Below are 18,026 nucleotides of genomic sequence, written 5' to 3' on the forward strand. Positions count from 1 at the left end.
GTTTCGGTCTTCTCCTCGAGCAGCCTTCCTCCCCAGTTTCTCATCCCTCGAATGTCACATACATTCTTCTCATCCACCGGTGTACTCTTCTGTGGCACCTCGTCCCTCGGGCACACCAAGCCCGTCGGCTCTCTCCCTATGTCGTCCTTCTCGCTAGCCGTGTCTTCCGCTCGACTTCTTGTGCTCCTAAGCTCCTGCACACTTAGACCAAGGGTTAAAGTAAACAGGACCTAACTTAACTTGTTTGATCACTTCAAAATAACCTTGCGGTTCCAACAATCTCCCCCTTTTTGATGTGAGCAACCCAAGTTAAGCTAGGGTAAACAAATGCAAGAAAAAAATGCAATGTAAAGACAATTAATTTTGAAAATAAGTGCAAACAGATTTTTCAGTTAAAGATTAGATTATACCTCCCCCTAGACTTAATATATCCTTCTCCCCCTTTGATCACATAAAAAATGGGGTTCCTTAATAAGTCTAAGGTTATTTTAAAAAATTTGCAATAAATTAGAAAATTTTAAGTGTTAAAAAAATTCTAAGTGAGAAAATTTTAGGCAGAAATTTTTTTAAGTAACACAATTTCTAAGTAAGAAAAATTTTAATTTTCGAAGTTAAAAATAAAATTTTTGACCAATAGAATAAATAACTTAAAAAATATTTTAACAGAAATAATTTAAATATTGAATTTTTCTAAGTGAAATTTTTAGAAGAAATTTTAATAAGTGTTAAACTATTGACAAATATTGAAAGCAATTAATTTTTATGCTTATGAGTTTGTCAATTAAATATTTAATTAAGCAATTAGCTTCCAGACTGTGGCGAGGCACTAGGCCTTCTTGGTTATTGAATCATCAACCACTTCTAGACAAAGCCTTTTAATGAATTCAAATATTTGATTTTCTACCTAAAAGCCCTAAGTCTAATTTCATTTTCAATTTAAACAAGTTTTTGGAATCCAATATAGGTTCCTTCCTATAGGGTTAATTAGGTATTTTCTAAGTATAGAAGCTTTTGATATTTTTCTGATCTGACTTTTGTGAAACCTATAGTACCAGTTTAATCCTCTATAGTTTCTAAAAGCAGAAATATTTGAATAAGCAGAATTTTTTAAGTTTTCTATTTTCTTCTTTTAATTTATCATTTTCAAGTCTTACTTTATCAAAATCTTCTATCAGACATGATTTTGCTAAAATTCATTTTATTTCTAAATTTTTATTTTTTAATTTAGTATTTTTACTTTTTAATTTGTACATAGATTTTGCCATAGACTTAATACCATAATAAAGTTGATCAGGAGATAAGAGGCATACCTCACTTACCATATCAGACTTGAAGCCTGACTCTCCTCCTGCTTTGCTGCATTCATCTGAAGTCGATGCTGGCTTTTGATGTACTTTTCCCTTCATAGCTTGCCATCAGTGCTAGTCCGACATATTTTTGTATTTCGGACTCAGATGATGAACTATCATCCCAAGTAGCTTTCAGATTCTTGTGCTTCTTGGGTATCTTGACTTTATCGCTCTTGAGTTCTGGGCAATCCTATTTTAAGTGTCCTTCCTTTTGACACTGGTAGCAACGAACCCATCTTCTATTTCTTGGATTTTTCTTATTATGCATTTCTTTAAATTTATTAGATCTAAAGAAATTTTTGAAATTCCTTACCATATAAGCTTCTTGATCTTCATATGAGTCTAACTTGGGTTCATCCTTCTTGATTGTAGTTAGCACCATAATCTGACTTGTTTCTTTTGTTGTCCCTACATATCTGTTTTCATGTAATTCTAAAGTGGAAAAAAGTTCCTCTAGTGTACTTACCTCTAGGTCCTTTGAGATGTAGTAGGCGTCGATTATTGAGGTCCAATCTGGAGTCCTGGGAAAGGCATTGAGTGCATAACATATCGTGTCCCGGTTGGTTATCGTTTCTCCGAGGTTTTCAAGTCCAGTGATTAGTGTTGGGTTTTACGAGCCGCAAAAATCGCTTTTTGCGTTGCGAAAACCCCGAAACCTCCGCCACCGGATCCGTGCAAAGAATAAAATTTCATAAAACTTCGAATATGAGTTTTCTAACCTAGATCTACACTAGATCTACAAGGAGAAGAGTTTACCCTTGACGCGAAGCCCTTCGCATAATCCCGCTCGTCCAAGGTTCGCCGGATCTCGAAAGTATCAATGTAGAAACTTCTCTATGTGTATCCACACGAACAAATGATGGAGAAAACAACTAAAAGGTGTGCTAGCACCTTTAGAAGTTTCGGCCAAGGAGGTGGAGAAGAGGGAGAAGAAGATGAGAGCTTGAGAGGAGGAAGAAGATGAAATCAATTAGCACACAAAATGCACTAAATTTCTTCTTTAAGTGGTCGGCCACTTCAAGGCTTGTAACCCCCATGGAATATCAAGAGTCACCACTCTTGGTAACTCCCATGAGGTGGCATTTGGTCAAGTCAAACTTGACCAAATGAAGAAGCCTTGATGATGTGGCATTGGTCAAGTCAAAGTCAAGTCAAAACTTGACTCTTCATCTTCCTACTTATGTCAAGTCAAACTTGACCACTTCTCTCCCTTGGTTGATCTAATCTAACCATTGGCTCAAGTCAATTTTAATTTAACGAATCTCTATTCTTTGAATTAAATTAATTAAATGAGTCTAAGTCCAAATTAGACTCATTTAATACATGAACCAAATTGAGTCCAACTCAATTAGCACAATTTGGATTACTCTTAATCCAATTTGGTTCATCACATGAACTTAATCCTTTAGGTTCATCAAATGAACCTAATCTCCATCTAATTGTCCTTTGTGTGTGACCCTATAGGTTCTTGTAACGTTGGCAATGCTCCTAAACCCATTTAGAAGCATAAGTAATGAGCGGTATCTAGCAACACATCATTACTACCCAAGTTACAAGAATGTTGAGATCAACATCACCTTGTGACTACTAATTGTGACTCCTCACAATATATGACAAGTGTCCTTCTATCCTTGACATCTAGATTGATCAATGTGAGGCATAGACCATGTCATCCTCAAATCAATCTAAATCTTGAATCCCAAGTAGACTCACTCAATCAAATGAGATCAATATCTCATATTGACTCATTTGGGCATGGTCATGCACTTAGTGGTCTCACTCTATCAAGAATATCGATGTCTCTCCCGTCATATAAGAGGGATAGATCCCATCTACATCACTCACATCCCTCCGCATAATTTGTTACATACCCAGTAATCGCCTTTATAGTCCACCCAGTTACGGGTGACGTTGACGAAGCCAAAGTACGTAACTCCTTATGTACGGAACCATGGTGACTTCAGGTCCAAGGACTAGTAGTCATACTAATAGCCACATGAGAAAGTATATGACACTCATATAATGATCCATGATACTTTCTCTTAGTGGGTCATTCAGTATACATTCTCCAATGCATACCCATGTGTCAACTTGATATCTCTATATCCATGACTTGTGAGATCAAGTCATCGAGTTGACCTACATGCAAGTCTCGTCGCATTAACATTGCCCCTGAATGTTAATACTTGACTAGGAATGATTAAGAGTAGTGTTCCCTATATCATCTCACTATCGATTCAACCAATCGATTGATATAGGTAAGAACCTTCTACTCAAGGACGCTATTATACTTAGTTATTTGGCACCAATACAAGTAAGTATAATAACAAAAAACAAATGCCTTTATTTATATACAAGAATATGACACAACGAGTCCATACAACAATCATCAAATGATTGGCTCTAGGGCTCTAACTAACAATCTCCCACTAGCACTAGTGCCAATCAGTGTAGGCTCTAAGGCCTAATGACCTAGTGTGACCATCATGCTTTCTCTGTGCCAAAGGGTTGGTCAAGGGATCTGCAATGTTAGCCTCTATGGGTACTCTGCAAATCTTCGCATTTCCTCTCTCGATAATCTCTCGAATGAGATGGAAGCGCCGTAGTATGTGTTTGGTCCATTGGTGTGAGTGAGGTTCCTTAGCCTGTGCTATTTCTCCATTGTTGTCACAATAGAACTCTATGGGATCAGCTATGCTAGGAACCACCCCAAGCTCGGTGATGAACTTGCGGATCCAAACTGCCTCCTTTGCTGCCTCTGATGCAGCAATATATTCGGCCTCTGTTGTAGAATCAGCGACTGTGTCCTGCTTCAAACTCTTGCAGCTCACAGCACCACAATTAATGCAAAACACGAACCCTGACTGCGATCGATAATCATCCTGGTCGATCTGGAAGCTGGCATCACTGTAACCCTTTATAGCTAGCTCGTCATCGCCTCCATATATCTAGAAATATTCTTTAGTCCTTCTTAAGTACTTAAGAATATTCTTGACCGCTATCCAGTGACTTTTACTTGGGTCTGACTGGTATCTGCTCATCATGCTCAAAGCATACGAGACGTCAGGACGAGTATATAGCATGACATACATGATAGATCCTATGGCTGAGGCATAAGGGATCTGATCCATGTGGTCTCTCTCCTCTCTAGAAGAGGGACCTTGAGTCTTTGAAAGACTCACGCCATATGACATCGGCAGAAATCTCTTCTTGGAGTTCTGCATGGCAAACTGTAGGAGTACCTTGTCAATATATGTACTCTGACTTAGGCCAAGCAACCTCTTAGTTCTATCTCTATAGATCTGTATGCCTAGAATGCGGGATGCTTCACCTAAGTCCTTCATTGAGAAATAAGTTCCTAGCCAAGTCTTGACAGACTGTAGCAAAGGGATGCCTTTCCCAATGAGTAGTATGTCATCCACATACAATATAAGGAAGACAACTATGCTCCCAACAACCTTCTTGTAGACACAAGGTTCATCTTCATTCTTTATGAAACTAAACTGTTTGATTGCATCATCGAATCAAAGATTCCAGCTCCGAGAAGCTTGCTTTAGTCCATAAATGGACCTATGCACCTTGCATACTCTGCTAGTATACTGTGGATCTACAAAACCCTCAGGTTGTGTCATGTACACATCCTCGAGCAGGTTTCCATTCAGAAACGTGGTTTTGACATCCATCTGCCAGATCTCATAGTCATGGTATGCTGCAATGGCAAGCATGATCCGAATGGACTTAAACATCGCTACTGGAGAAAAGGTTTCATCATAATCAATACCATGAATTTGCTTGAAACCTTTAGCTACCAAGCGACCCTTATAGATAAGTCCATCCATGTCAGTCTTTCTCTTAAAGATCCACTTACACCCAATGGATTTTACCCATTCAGGTGGATCAACCAAAGTCCATACTTGGTCGGTGTACATGGACTCCATCTCAGATCTCATGGCCTCTAGCCATTTCTAAAAATCTGGGCTCATCACAGCTTCCTGATTGGGTGTGGGCTCATCCTCTATGAGCACAACGTCATCATGGTTAGACAAGAGAAATGAGTATCTCTCAGGCTGACGATGTATCCTATCAGACCTGCGAAGAGGTAGGTCTACTTGAACTGGTTGTTGTTCCTCAACTCCTTGTGGAACAACATTATCCACAACACTTTGTGGTTCCAGTTCAACTTCCATCGAGGCTTCAGTGCTATTGTTCATATCTTGAACTTCTTCAAGATCGAACGTACTCCCACTAGTCTTTCTAGAAACAAAATCCCTTTCTAGAAATACCCCAGTCTTAGCCACAACTACCTTGTGTTGACAAGGAATGTAGAAGTAATATCCCTTAGTTTCCTTGGGATATCTGATAAAATAGCACTTGTCGGATTTGGGTCCCAGTTTGTCTGAGACTTGACGTCTAACGTAAGCCTCACAACCCCAAATCCTCATAAAAGACACCTGGGTATCTCTCCCAGTCCATATCCTATATGGTGTGTTTATCACAGCCTTGGATGGAACTCGGTTGAGAATGAAGGCTGCTGTTTCTAGAGCATAGCCCCAAAGATACATAGGAAGATCTGTGTGACTCATCATAGATCGTACCATATCTAATAAGGTACGATTCCTTCTTTCGGATACACCATTCCACTGTGGTGTTTCAGGAGTAGTGAGTTGAGATAGAATTCCACACTCAGCTAGATAGTCTCGAAACTCATGGCTAAGGTATTCACCACCTCGATCTGATCGAAGTATCTTAATACTTTTGCCAAGCTGGTTTTGTACTTCATTCTTGAATTCTTTGAACTTTTCAAAGGATTCTGACTTATGTGTCATCAGGTACATATAACCATATCTACTGAAGTCATCAGTAAATGTAATGAAGTACCTATAACCACCTATAGCAGTGACATTGAAAGGGCCACATACATCACTATGTATAAGACCTAACATGTCAGTCGCTCTCTCACTATGTCCACTAAAGGGAGTCTTGGTCATCTTGACTAGAAGGCATGACTCGCATGTCTCATATGATTCAAAATCAAATGGGTCCAGCAAACCATCTTTATGGAGCTAGGATAAGCGTTTGTCATTTATATGACCTAAGCGACAGTGCCAGATATAGGTTTGGTTCAAGTCATTTGACTTTAACCTCTTGGTACTTATGTTATGGATAGGGTTCTCAAGGTCTAGAATATAGAGTCCATTTATCAGAGGTGCACTACAATAGAACATATCATTTAAATAAACTGAACAACATTGGTTCTTTATTATAAATGAAAACCCTTTCTTGTCCAAACAAGAAACTGATATAATGTTCTTAGTCAAGGCAGGCACATAACAACATTCATCTAATTCTAGTACAATCCTAGAGGGTAGAGATAGATAGTAAGTTTCTACAGCAACAGCAGTAACCCGTGCTCCATTGCCTACTCGTAGGTCTATCTCGCCCTTCGTCAATGCTCTGCTATTTCTCAGCGCTTGTACATTAGTACAAATGTGAGAAGCACATCCGGTATCTAATACCCATAATGAAGAAATAGAGAGGTTGACTTCTATAACATTTATACCTGAAGTAGAAATCTTATTTCTCTTCTTCTTAAGATCTTCCTAGTATTCTGTGCAGTTCCTCTTCCAATGCCCTGCTTGTCCTTGATACAGTTGACGAAGATGTTCAACCATATCATAAGCACCCATCAACTCATGTTGCTTCTGAAGCTCAGAGTTCATGGTTGCGAGCATGAGACATGACACATCTAATGTGTCATCTTGATGCTTCTTGTAAGCATCTCGGTCAGCTCGCGTGGCAATGGCAGGAGGTGCCTCCGGAATAGGCTGCTCCAGTCCAGGAAATTAGCTCCGTTGAGCTTGTCCTTCTTAAGGACAGAACGTAGGGAGAAAGAGTTCGTATTTGACGTCATGACAATCTACAACAGAAACTAAAGCAGAAAGTAAATATCATATTTCTTTTATCATTTAATTAGCCCTTTAACTAAATGATGCTCCCACTGAATTATAGAACTTTTGCAGAATCAAGTCAGTGATGTGGTCAAACCACACTTACTAGATTCTAACCAATCAGCTATAATTTTGTGGGACAAGATCCACATCATACTATGCCTTGAGTTAGCTTTGGCTAAATCACCCAAGACTTAGTATGATTGGTAGGTAACTAATTACCAATTACATCTCTATGCAACTCTTGTTTATAGGATCAAGATCCACATTTATATTAAAACTCGAGTTAGCTTTGGCTAATACGCCCAAGAGTTAATATAAACATGATTTTGTCCTATCTTCCAACTATTGGATAAATGCCTACAGTCAAACTTGATTTAACTAGTTGTACTCAATCTAATTGAGTTTTACTCACCCATGCATTGATAGGCGGGACCAAGATTGTCCCTCCGTACCCTACCAAGATAATATGTGTTGCTCTGCTTTGGCAGATTCAACAACTACATGTGATCGAGGTAGTGATAGGTATCACGGCATGGTATGCATTACGAGTTGTCACGATTAAGATCTAATCTAATCGACGAGGTGTATCATATACTCGATTTAGATCTAATCTAATCGTTAGGGCGTATCATGTACGCGATTTAGATCTAATATAATCATCGAGATGTATGATATACGCGATTGATCGAATCAAATCGTTAAGGCGCTAATTAATTACTTATTATAGCATGCATCACATATACATACACAAGTAATTAATTAAATGTTTTGTGATTAGTCATGGCCCTACTACGATCTTCTCAAGCCAATGAGAAGATCGAATGGTCAACCTAAGGTCAACAGCTTCTCAAGCTCCTCCCTTTGACCACCTTGTGTTGCTCGCGCCATCCTCGTAACTCCGTCTCGAGTGGACCTTCCACCGCTCCATTTTGTACATTATAAAAGTGAAACTCGAGTTACATTCGAGTCTAAACTAATTTACAACAGGAAATATAAAATAGAGGAAGGCACGACGCGCAGGTCGCGAATCAAGTACAACACGCACAAACACAAAATGGCACGCAGGCCATATTATGAATTACAACATAATTTTTCAATCTAATTGGGTCTTTTGGGCCATGACCATCAAAAAATAATACATAATTCTAAATTATTCAATTTCTATAAATTTCTATAATTTTTATTACAATTTTTATGAGTAAAAATTCCCGGCGGTCCCGTTTAGCGATTTTCGGGCGCAATCGCGGAACGAAGCCCCTTGCGGGGTCAGGGGCAGCGCCCCTACTCGCGATATAACCATTGCGAGTGTTCCTAAGCGATCCTACAGTGCCTTAGTCATCTGTCCCAAAATGATTTGGGGCGAAACCTTGCCGTTTTGGAAAAATCTTCTCGGTAGTCGAAGCCTACAAACACTTGTATTTCGCTTCTATGAGAAAAATACCCATAAAAACTGTAAAAATCATAAATTCACAGAAAGTTACAGATCTATAATTTTCATAAAAATACAAATTAAAACTCATACTCACTTCGCACGTGGCTCTGATACCACTGTTAGGTTTTTCGGGCCGCAAAAATCGCTGTTTACGTTGCGGAAACCCCGAAACCCCCGCCACTGGATCCGTGCGAAGAATAAAATTTCGTAAAACTTCGAATATGAGTTTTCTAACCTAGATCAACACTAGATCTACAAGGAGAAGAGTTTACCCTTGATGCGAAACCCTTCGCGTAATCCCGCTCGTCCAAGGTTCAACGGATCTCGAAAGTATCAAAGTAGATACTTCTCTGTGTATCAACACGAACAAATGATGGAGAAAACAACTAAAAGGTGTTCTAGCACCCTTAGAAGTTTCGTCCAAGGAGGTGGAGGAGAGGGAGAAGAAGATGAGAGCTTGAGAGGAGGAAGAAGATGAAATCAATTAGCACACAAAATGCACTAAATTTCTTCTTTAAGTGGCCGACCACTTCAAGGCTTGTAACCCCCATGGAATATCAAGAGTCACCACTCTTGGTAACTCCCATGAGGTAGAATTTGGTCAAGTCAAACTTGACCAAATGAAGAAGCCTTGATGATGTGGCATTGGTCAAGTCAAAGTCAAGTCAAAACTTGACTCTTCATCTTCCTACTTGTGTCAAGTCAAACTTGACCACTTCTCTCCCTTGGTTGATCTAATCTAACCATTGGTTCAAGTCAATTTTAATTTAATGAATCTCTATTCATTGAATTAAATTAATTAAATGAGTCTAAGTCCAAATTAGACTCACTTAATACATGAACCAAATTGAGTCCAACTCAATTAGCACAATTTGGATTACTCTTAATCTAATTAGGTTCATCACATGAACCTAATCCTTTAGGTTCATCAAATGAACCTAATCTCCATCTAATTATCCTTTGTGTGTGACCCTATAGGTTCTTGTAACGTTGGCAATGCTCCTAAACCAATTTAGAAGCATAAGTAATGAGCGGTATCTAGCAACACATCATTACTACCCAAGTTACAAGAATGTTGAGATCCAACATCACCTTGTGACTACTAATTGTGACTCCTCACAATATATGACAAGTGCCCTTCTATCCTTGACATCTAAATTGATCAATGTGAGGCATAGACCGTGTCATCCTCTAATCAATCTAAATCTTGAACCCCAAGTAGACTCACTCAATCAAATGAGCTCAATATCTCATATTGACTCATTTGGGCATGATCATGCACTTAGTTGTCTCACTCTATCAAGAATATCGATGTCTCTCCCGTCATATAGGAGGGATAGATCCCATCTACATCACTCACATCCCTCCGAATAATTTGTTACATACCCAGTAATCGCCTTTATAGTCCACCCAATTATGGGTGACGTTTGACGAAGCCAAAGTACGTAACTCCTTATGTACGGAACCATGGTGACTTCAGGTCCAAGGACTAGTAGTCATAATAATAGCCACATGAGAAAGTATATGACACTCATATAACGATCCATGATACTTTCTCATGGCGGACCATTCAGTATACATTATCCAATGCATACCCATGTATCAACTTGATATCTCTATATCCATGACTTGTGAGATCAAGTCATCGAGTTGACCTACATGCTAGTCTCGTCGCATTAACATTGCCCCTGAATGTTAATACTTGAATATGAATGATTAAGAGTAGTGTTCTCTATGTCATCTCACTATCGATTCAACCAATCGATTGATATAGGTAAGAACCTTCTACTCAAGGACGCTATTATACTTAGTTATTTGGCACCAATACAAGTAAGTATAATAACCAAAAACAAATGCATTTATTTATATACAAGAATATGACACAGCGAGTCCATACAACAATCATCAAATGATTGGCTCTAGGGCTCTAACTAACAATTTGTTCTTTTACCTTTGCGTGTAGATCGACTACCTTCTCACCTTTTTCCATATGGATATGTGTCAGTTTGTTTCGAATTATATCTCTTCTTGTAAGTTTGGCTTCGGATGCACCTTCGTGGAGTTCCAGGAATTTTTCCCAGAGTTCTTTGGCCGACAAGTAGCTTTCGATGCGGTTGACTTCTTGAGGTTGCAGCACGCTCAGCAAGTGATATTTCGCCTGGTTATTTGCTATAGAATCATTTTGTCCTTTCTTCGTCCAAAGACTTTCTCTTTTTTCCTCTCCATTTTTATTCGTAGGAGTTACAAAATCATATTTTATTATTAAACAATTTCAAAGTCTATTTTAAAAAATACCTGCATACGACATTTCCAGTGTATGAAGTCTCCCTTGAATTTTGGTAGAACGATGCTTGGTCCGGTCATTGATTGCTTTGCTTTGGTCGGCGGTTAGTCCTTCTGAAGAATCCTTGCTCTAATACCACTTGTTGATCCCTTTGGAGGCCGGAAAGAGGGGAGGGGTGAATTGCCCTACACAAAAAAAAATACAACCCTTCTCGAACTTTTAAAGAAACACCTGCATAAATTATAAAAGAAATAAATTAAAAAGAAGAGGCAAAGGAGTTTACTTGGTTACAACCAAGGAGGTTGTTAATCCAAGGAATGAAACACACACTAAAGATCTCCTTCAGGTGGAGAAGCCTCTTATAGCAATGACGTACAAAAAATAGAAGCTAAACTAAACAAGAGGAGCGCACAATTGTTGAATATGCAATTGCTTGTTGTATTGTTGAGCTTCTTGGACCAAAACTATATTTATAGCCTTGGTCGAGGTGCCTGGAAGGGTTCCAGGTGCCTGGGAAGGGATAAAAATTTATCCCTTCTTGCATAGATCATGTTTAACTACGATCTGGATAACATCCAGGTCCGGGCGCCCGGACCAATAATGTAACACCCCACCCTCCTCACTACTAGTCTGTGAGGGTGGAGCGCTACTGGACTACTAACTTAACATAATTAGAGTTGTTCATATGTAAATATCAATACACAAAACTCTCTAAACATGCATTTAATGGCAGCAGAAAACTTAAACAACTCATCCTATCATATTCACTAGCATATGTTCACAACTAACACTACGTATCAATCTGAACATGCTAAACACATATCTATTAATCTGAACATACATGCAATAATACTACAACTCAATAAATAGAACTAATGTGCACCATAAAAGAATTCTAAAACATAATTATTCCATAAGCAAATCTAACATTAAAGGAAAAATAATTCTAACATTCTGAATACAAAATCTTAATAAATTTCTAAACTAAGTCCCAAGGCTTCTATAGTCCAAACATCACACATCCATCTGCACCTCCTTGTCGCCTTCCTTCGCTATAGATTTTCCTTTCCTTTATCTGCAGTAAGAGGAAATGCAACTATAAGTAAAATTGCTTAGTAAGCACTATCTAACTCACAAAACTCGAATATGCATGTAACAGGAAGAAATCTAAAACTGAATGCTCAGGAAGAAATACTAATCATGCTCATCTAACAGCAAAAGAAACATAGCATACTGAAATACTAAACATGTAAGCAAATCCAAACAACATGTCAGCATATAAGAAAACTAAATTTGCTGAATTTTAAACTTATGTGAAGCTTATTTCACTTGTTTAAAATTTATACTTTATACTTCAAAATAATAATCTTTTCTTGGGCTTAGGCTTAGTACCAATGCGCGCTCCCTAATAGGAACTGGGGTAGCGAGCCACCAGTCCTACGAGGGTAAAGACCTCGGTCTTACCAGAGCCGAGACCTCGGAAACGGTCACCTGGATTTGTTTAACGACAACCTCGGAAGTCGGGCAATACTTGCTCTTGTTAATACTTCTAATAGAAGAATGCTTCTTTTAAAACTGAAATGTTTAAACAAATTCTAACATTGAAATGCTTAAACAAAAATCTGCATTCGAAGCTTTAACAAAAATCTGCATATTATGCTAATCAAAATTCTGCATACTATGTTACAAAATTCTGCATAAAATTCTGCATACTATACTACAAAATTATGCATACTACTAATAAAGCCTTTCACACTCAAACAGAAAACCAACCAACAGAATAATCTCAATAAATCAGCAAAAAGTCTCAAGCTGGTATACAATTATGGGTTGTTCTTGTTCGGATTTAACAGAAAAATTTGCAGCTGAAGACATTGGATCCGAAACTTCATGTATAAAGTTTTACTACACAACTGAACTATAAGCTTACAAAAATCTGCACTATGTTAAATTGCATGCTTTAAGAACTAAAACTAAAACCAAAGTAGCCCACGACATATTCACCAACAATGTGGCATTGTACACACCTTGCAACTAATCAAGGATTTGCTACAGAAAACCTAAAAACATAGTTGTTCTTCATGTTCTGTAACAAAGCATACCATTCTGCAGTAAGCTACAAACACAAACCTACATGCTTTAGAAGAAAGCTAAACTTTTTCTTGTTCCTTGCCCAGTAACGGGAATCCAAAATTTGTAACCCTTCAAATTAACTGATCATGCCCATAAAAAAAAAATCTTGAACAGAAGGATTTAAATCAACATCCGAATTCCTAGTTTTAAGACCCAAAAACACAACCTCCTGTTCAGTGCCACGGCAAGAAACCAAAAGGAACCGAAAACTACATACAGTGAAACTGAAACCACATGTTTAAGGAAACTATAAGAAACAAATTTCTCAACATACTTAACTCTTCCATATTCTTTCTTTGAGTCTCACGGCAGCAAGCCCTAAACCAAAATCTTCACAGCAAAATTCGAAAACGAGAAGAACAAGAATCCGAAACTACTCTACTGCAGGTGAGGAAGCACTTACCTTGCTTCTTGGACTCACAACCGAACAAGAGAGGCTTCTAGGGTTTCGGAGAAGCTCGTTGTTCAGCGATCTCTTTGCGTACGCGTGCTCCCCTCGATGAGTCGGTCACGAATTTGTGAAGAACCCCCGGAAACACCCTTGGCCGCCCGCCGGAGACGAAGCCCTAGCTTCGTTCTTCAGTTCCTCCCCAAGCAGGTCGTCGTCGCACACGAGAGAAGGAGATAAGAGAATTTTAGGTCACAAAAAATTAATCCCTAAGTTCTCCCTTTATAACTCAAGTATTCTGTTACAAACTACTACTTAAATTATTTCCGCTCTTTCCTTAATCAGCACGACCCTGCTGGGTTCCTGGTCATCACACTTCGCTTAAGATTCGGGTCGGGTCGGAGGTCGCGGGTTCGAACCTCGGCCGAACCTATTTATTTTTGCAACTTGTTTCTTTTGATAAAAAGACCAAACGAACTCCAAAAATTGCATAAAAATACTCTAAAAATTTCTAAATATTTCTAGAATATTTCTAGAATATTTCTAAAGCATTTCTAAATATTTTTAATTACTATTAGGACTCGGAATGAGGAAATTTGGGTTGTTACAAAGAAAGTCAATAGTGTTGACTTTTTTAGTCCGGGCCCTCTGTTCCGGTTCAGCTCGCCTCGGTCCAGGTCTTTCGCTCCAGCTCTGCTTGCTTGGGTGATCTCGGCCATCTGGAATAGGGCTCACCCAAACCCAAGTTCTGGCCTTCTCCATGAGCAGCCTTCCTCCCCGGTTTCTTGTCCCTCGAACGTCACGCACATTTTTCTCGTCCATCAGTGTACTCTTCCACGGCACCTCGTCCCTCGGAGGCACCGAGCCTGTCGGCTCTCTCCCTGTGCCATCCTTCTCGCTAGCCGCATCTTCTGCTTGACTTCCTGTGCTCCTAAGCTCCTATACACTTAGACACAAGGGTTAAAGTAAACAGGACTTAACTTAACTTGTTTGATTACATCCAAACAATCTTGGGGTTCCAACAGTATACAACCAATCCGAACTTGCATATATGGCCAAACATAAATTTAAATCCTACCTGTCTCTTGTTAATCGAATGAATAAAAAGGTAGTACAAGCATGAGTCCTTAAATCTAACTTGGTTAACCAAGTTGGACTTGATCAATATTGGATCCCCAAGGATCAAATCTACTAACCTTGATAGATCTTATCAAGGATATGATCTAGGGGGAGCCAATAGAAAGACCATCTTTATTATTAAATAAATTTGTTTGATATTTGGTTTAATGCTTTTCTTATACATGCTTAGCTTAGGATAGATAAGAACTTAGGCTTAATCGACACTTGATTAGTTAGACTAAGGATTCTTAGAAAGAAAACTGAATATTTAATTTCTTTAAAAGGTTTTGTCTAGGAGTGGTTGTTGTTCCAATATTCAAGAAAACTTAGTGTCTCGCCACATCTTGGAAGTCAATTATTGAAATAAATGTTTAACTGACTAACTATTAAACCTTAGTCTAACTCAAAGGTAAATCAATCCTTAGATGATAATCTAAATTGAAGATTAAAATTAACCATCTTACAAAACTCATAAGATTTCCTGATTAATAATATAGAAAAGGGTGAGATGGATTTAGATTAAAATAACAATTAGTAAAACCAAAACTAATGAGATTAAAAAAACTTAGTAAAATTAAAACTAAACTAAATATAAATTAAATCAAAACTAAATTAAATCTAAACTAGATTAAATCTAAACTAAATTAACTCTAAATTAAATATAAACTAAATTAAATCTAAACTAAATTAAATCTAATCTAATTAAATCTAAACTAAATTACATTTAACCTAAATCCAAGCTAAATTAAATCTAACCAAAATCTAATCTAAATTAAGTCTAACCTAAATTAAACTTAAATCAAATCTAACTTAAATTAAATCTAATCAAATCAAATTAAAATCAACTAATTAAATCAAATTAACCTTAAATCTAATTAAAGTTAAGTTAAACTTAATTAACCATCTCATAATCACCCATAGGTATAACATGGTTGACAATCTAGACTAGGTGAGATGGAAAATTAAGAGGTTGAATTCAATCTATCTTATAATTTGTCAAAATTAGATCCTAATCAAATACTTTATGTGTATGAACATAATGATTTGGACCAATGAATGTTGGATAGTGGATGCTCCAGACATATGATTGGAGATCGATTGAAGTTCACTAAGCTAAAATTCAAGAACTTAGGATCAGTTGTATTTCGCAACGACGGAAAACTTAAGGTAATCAAAACAGGTAATATCGAACTGAGTTCCAAGTTCATTATTTGAAAAGTATTATTAGTCGATAAATTAAATTTTAACTTACTTAGTCAAAGTCAACTGTGTGACTCTCGCTACTTAGTAACATTTTCTAACTCTGAATGCCTAATTAAAAATATTGAAAACCCTAAAATTACACTTAAGTGAATTAGAAAAAATAACATTTACACAATTGACCTACCAACCTTCTCACTAAAGTGTCTTTTGACACAACAAGAGGAAGTCAAGTTGTGGCACAAAAGACTGAGTCACACTCACATCAGACTCATTTAAAAAATGAGTTAAAATGGCTTAGTTAAAGGTCTACCTAAATAAAAAAAAATAGAAAATATAGTTTGTAATGCTTGTCAACAAGGCAAACAAACTAAGTCAACTCACAAACCAACAAACCTAAGTCAAACTAACTCAATACTTGAGCTCCTACACTTAGACCTATTTGATTCACATGGAGCCAAGTCACTAAGCAGAAATTAATACTGCTATATTGCTTATTATAATTGATGATTACTCATGATTTACTTGGGTCAAATTTCTGAAAACCAAAGATGAAACTTTTGAAATCTTTAACATTTTTGCAAACTAATAGAAAATAAAAAAAAAGATACAAAGATTAAAAGAATTAGAAGTGATCATTGAGGGGGATTTGAAAATCATAGGTTTAACAAATTTTGTCAAACCAATGGATATAATCATGAGTTTTCATATCCTAGAACCCCCCCAATAAAATGGTCTAATAGAACAAAAAATATAGAACATTACAAGAAGCCACTAGAATGATGTCAAACCGAAGCAATAAATATAGCATGTTGTATTCAAAATAGAATATTAATCAATAAATTTCATAATAAAACCCCCTATGAAATTTATTACAATAAAATACTCAATCAAAATTATCTAAAAGGTTTTATATGTAAAGTACATAAATAAACACTAAGGATTATTTAGGCAAGTTCAAGTTTATATCAAAATCTTCAATTGACATCTTTTTAGGGTACTCCACAACTAGTAAGGCTTATTCAGTCTTTAATAAAAATACTCTAAAAGTTGAAGAAACAACAAATGTGATTTTTGATGAAGAAAATACTTACCAAATTTAATCAATAAAAATAGTAATCAAAATACAAAAAATATAGAAGATGATGAAGATAATCAAATTAAACCTAAACCTAGTGAATCAAAAGAACCAATTGTTGACCCTAACAAAAGACCATCTAGGATTAGATTCAAGCACCCAACTGACCAAATACTGGGTGATCCAATGTTAGGAGTTCAAACTCAATCATCCTATAGAAACCTAAGTCAAATAGCTCTTATTTCCAAAATTGAACCTAAAACTATAGAAGAAGCCCTACCTGGCCTAGATTGGATAATTGTTATGCAAGAAGAACTAGCTCAATTTGAAAGAAACCAAGTCTGAGAACTAGTACCTAAACCCATAAATAAATCTATAATTGATACTAAGTGGGTCTTTAGAAATAAACTAGATGATAATGGTGAAATAGTTAGAAATAAAGCTAGACTCATAGCAAAGGGGTTCAACCAAGAAGAAGAGTTAGATTATGATGAAATATATGCACCTGTAGCTAGACTTGAATCCATCAAGAAGCTGCTAGCCTATGTAGCACATAAAGAATTCAAGTTATATCAAATAGACGTAAAATTCATATTCCTAAATGGGTTTGATCCGGCGGTAAGAACAGGGGACCCCCATTCTGGGGAGTCAATCCCACGAGGAAGTCAAAGGATCGGGTGGTTGATAGGAGAAGGATGGGCCGACCGGAGAAGGATGGGTCGACCGTCCGGTCGGTCGACCGGTGACTAACAGATGGCAAAAGGTGCCCCGGCAGGAGTCGGGGTTCCGGCGCTCATTGAATAGGATTGTAAGGCCGAGCGGATGACACGTTCGGCCGAAAACATAAGGTGGCATACTGCTAACGGTCTCCACAGAGCACCTTACCGGAAATCTCCCAAGTAGACCACGCAATGTGACCGGCCGGACGCAAGGCACGTGCTGGCCGGCCGGACGCCCGGCAGGGAGTAAGTAGAAAAGGACAAGGGACATCTTCTGACAGCGGGCATGCTCTATGATCTGACCATACTCCAAATCTTACGACAGAAGGATCCGCTGTCCCATCAGAGACGTGCTCAAACTGTAGCAGTATGG

This window comes from Zingiber officinale, chromosome 11B, assembly GCF_018446385.1.
Source record: "Zingiber officinale cultivar Zhangliang chromosome 11B, Zo_v1.1, whole genome shotgun sequence".
Classification (NCBI taxonomy): domain Eukaryota; kingdom Viridiplantae; phylum Streptophyta; class Magnoliopsida; order Zingiberales; family Zingiberaceae; genus Zingiber; species Zingiber officinale.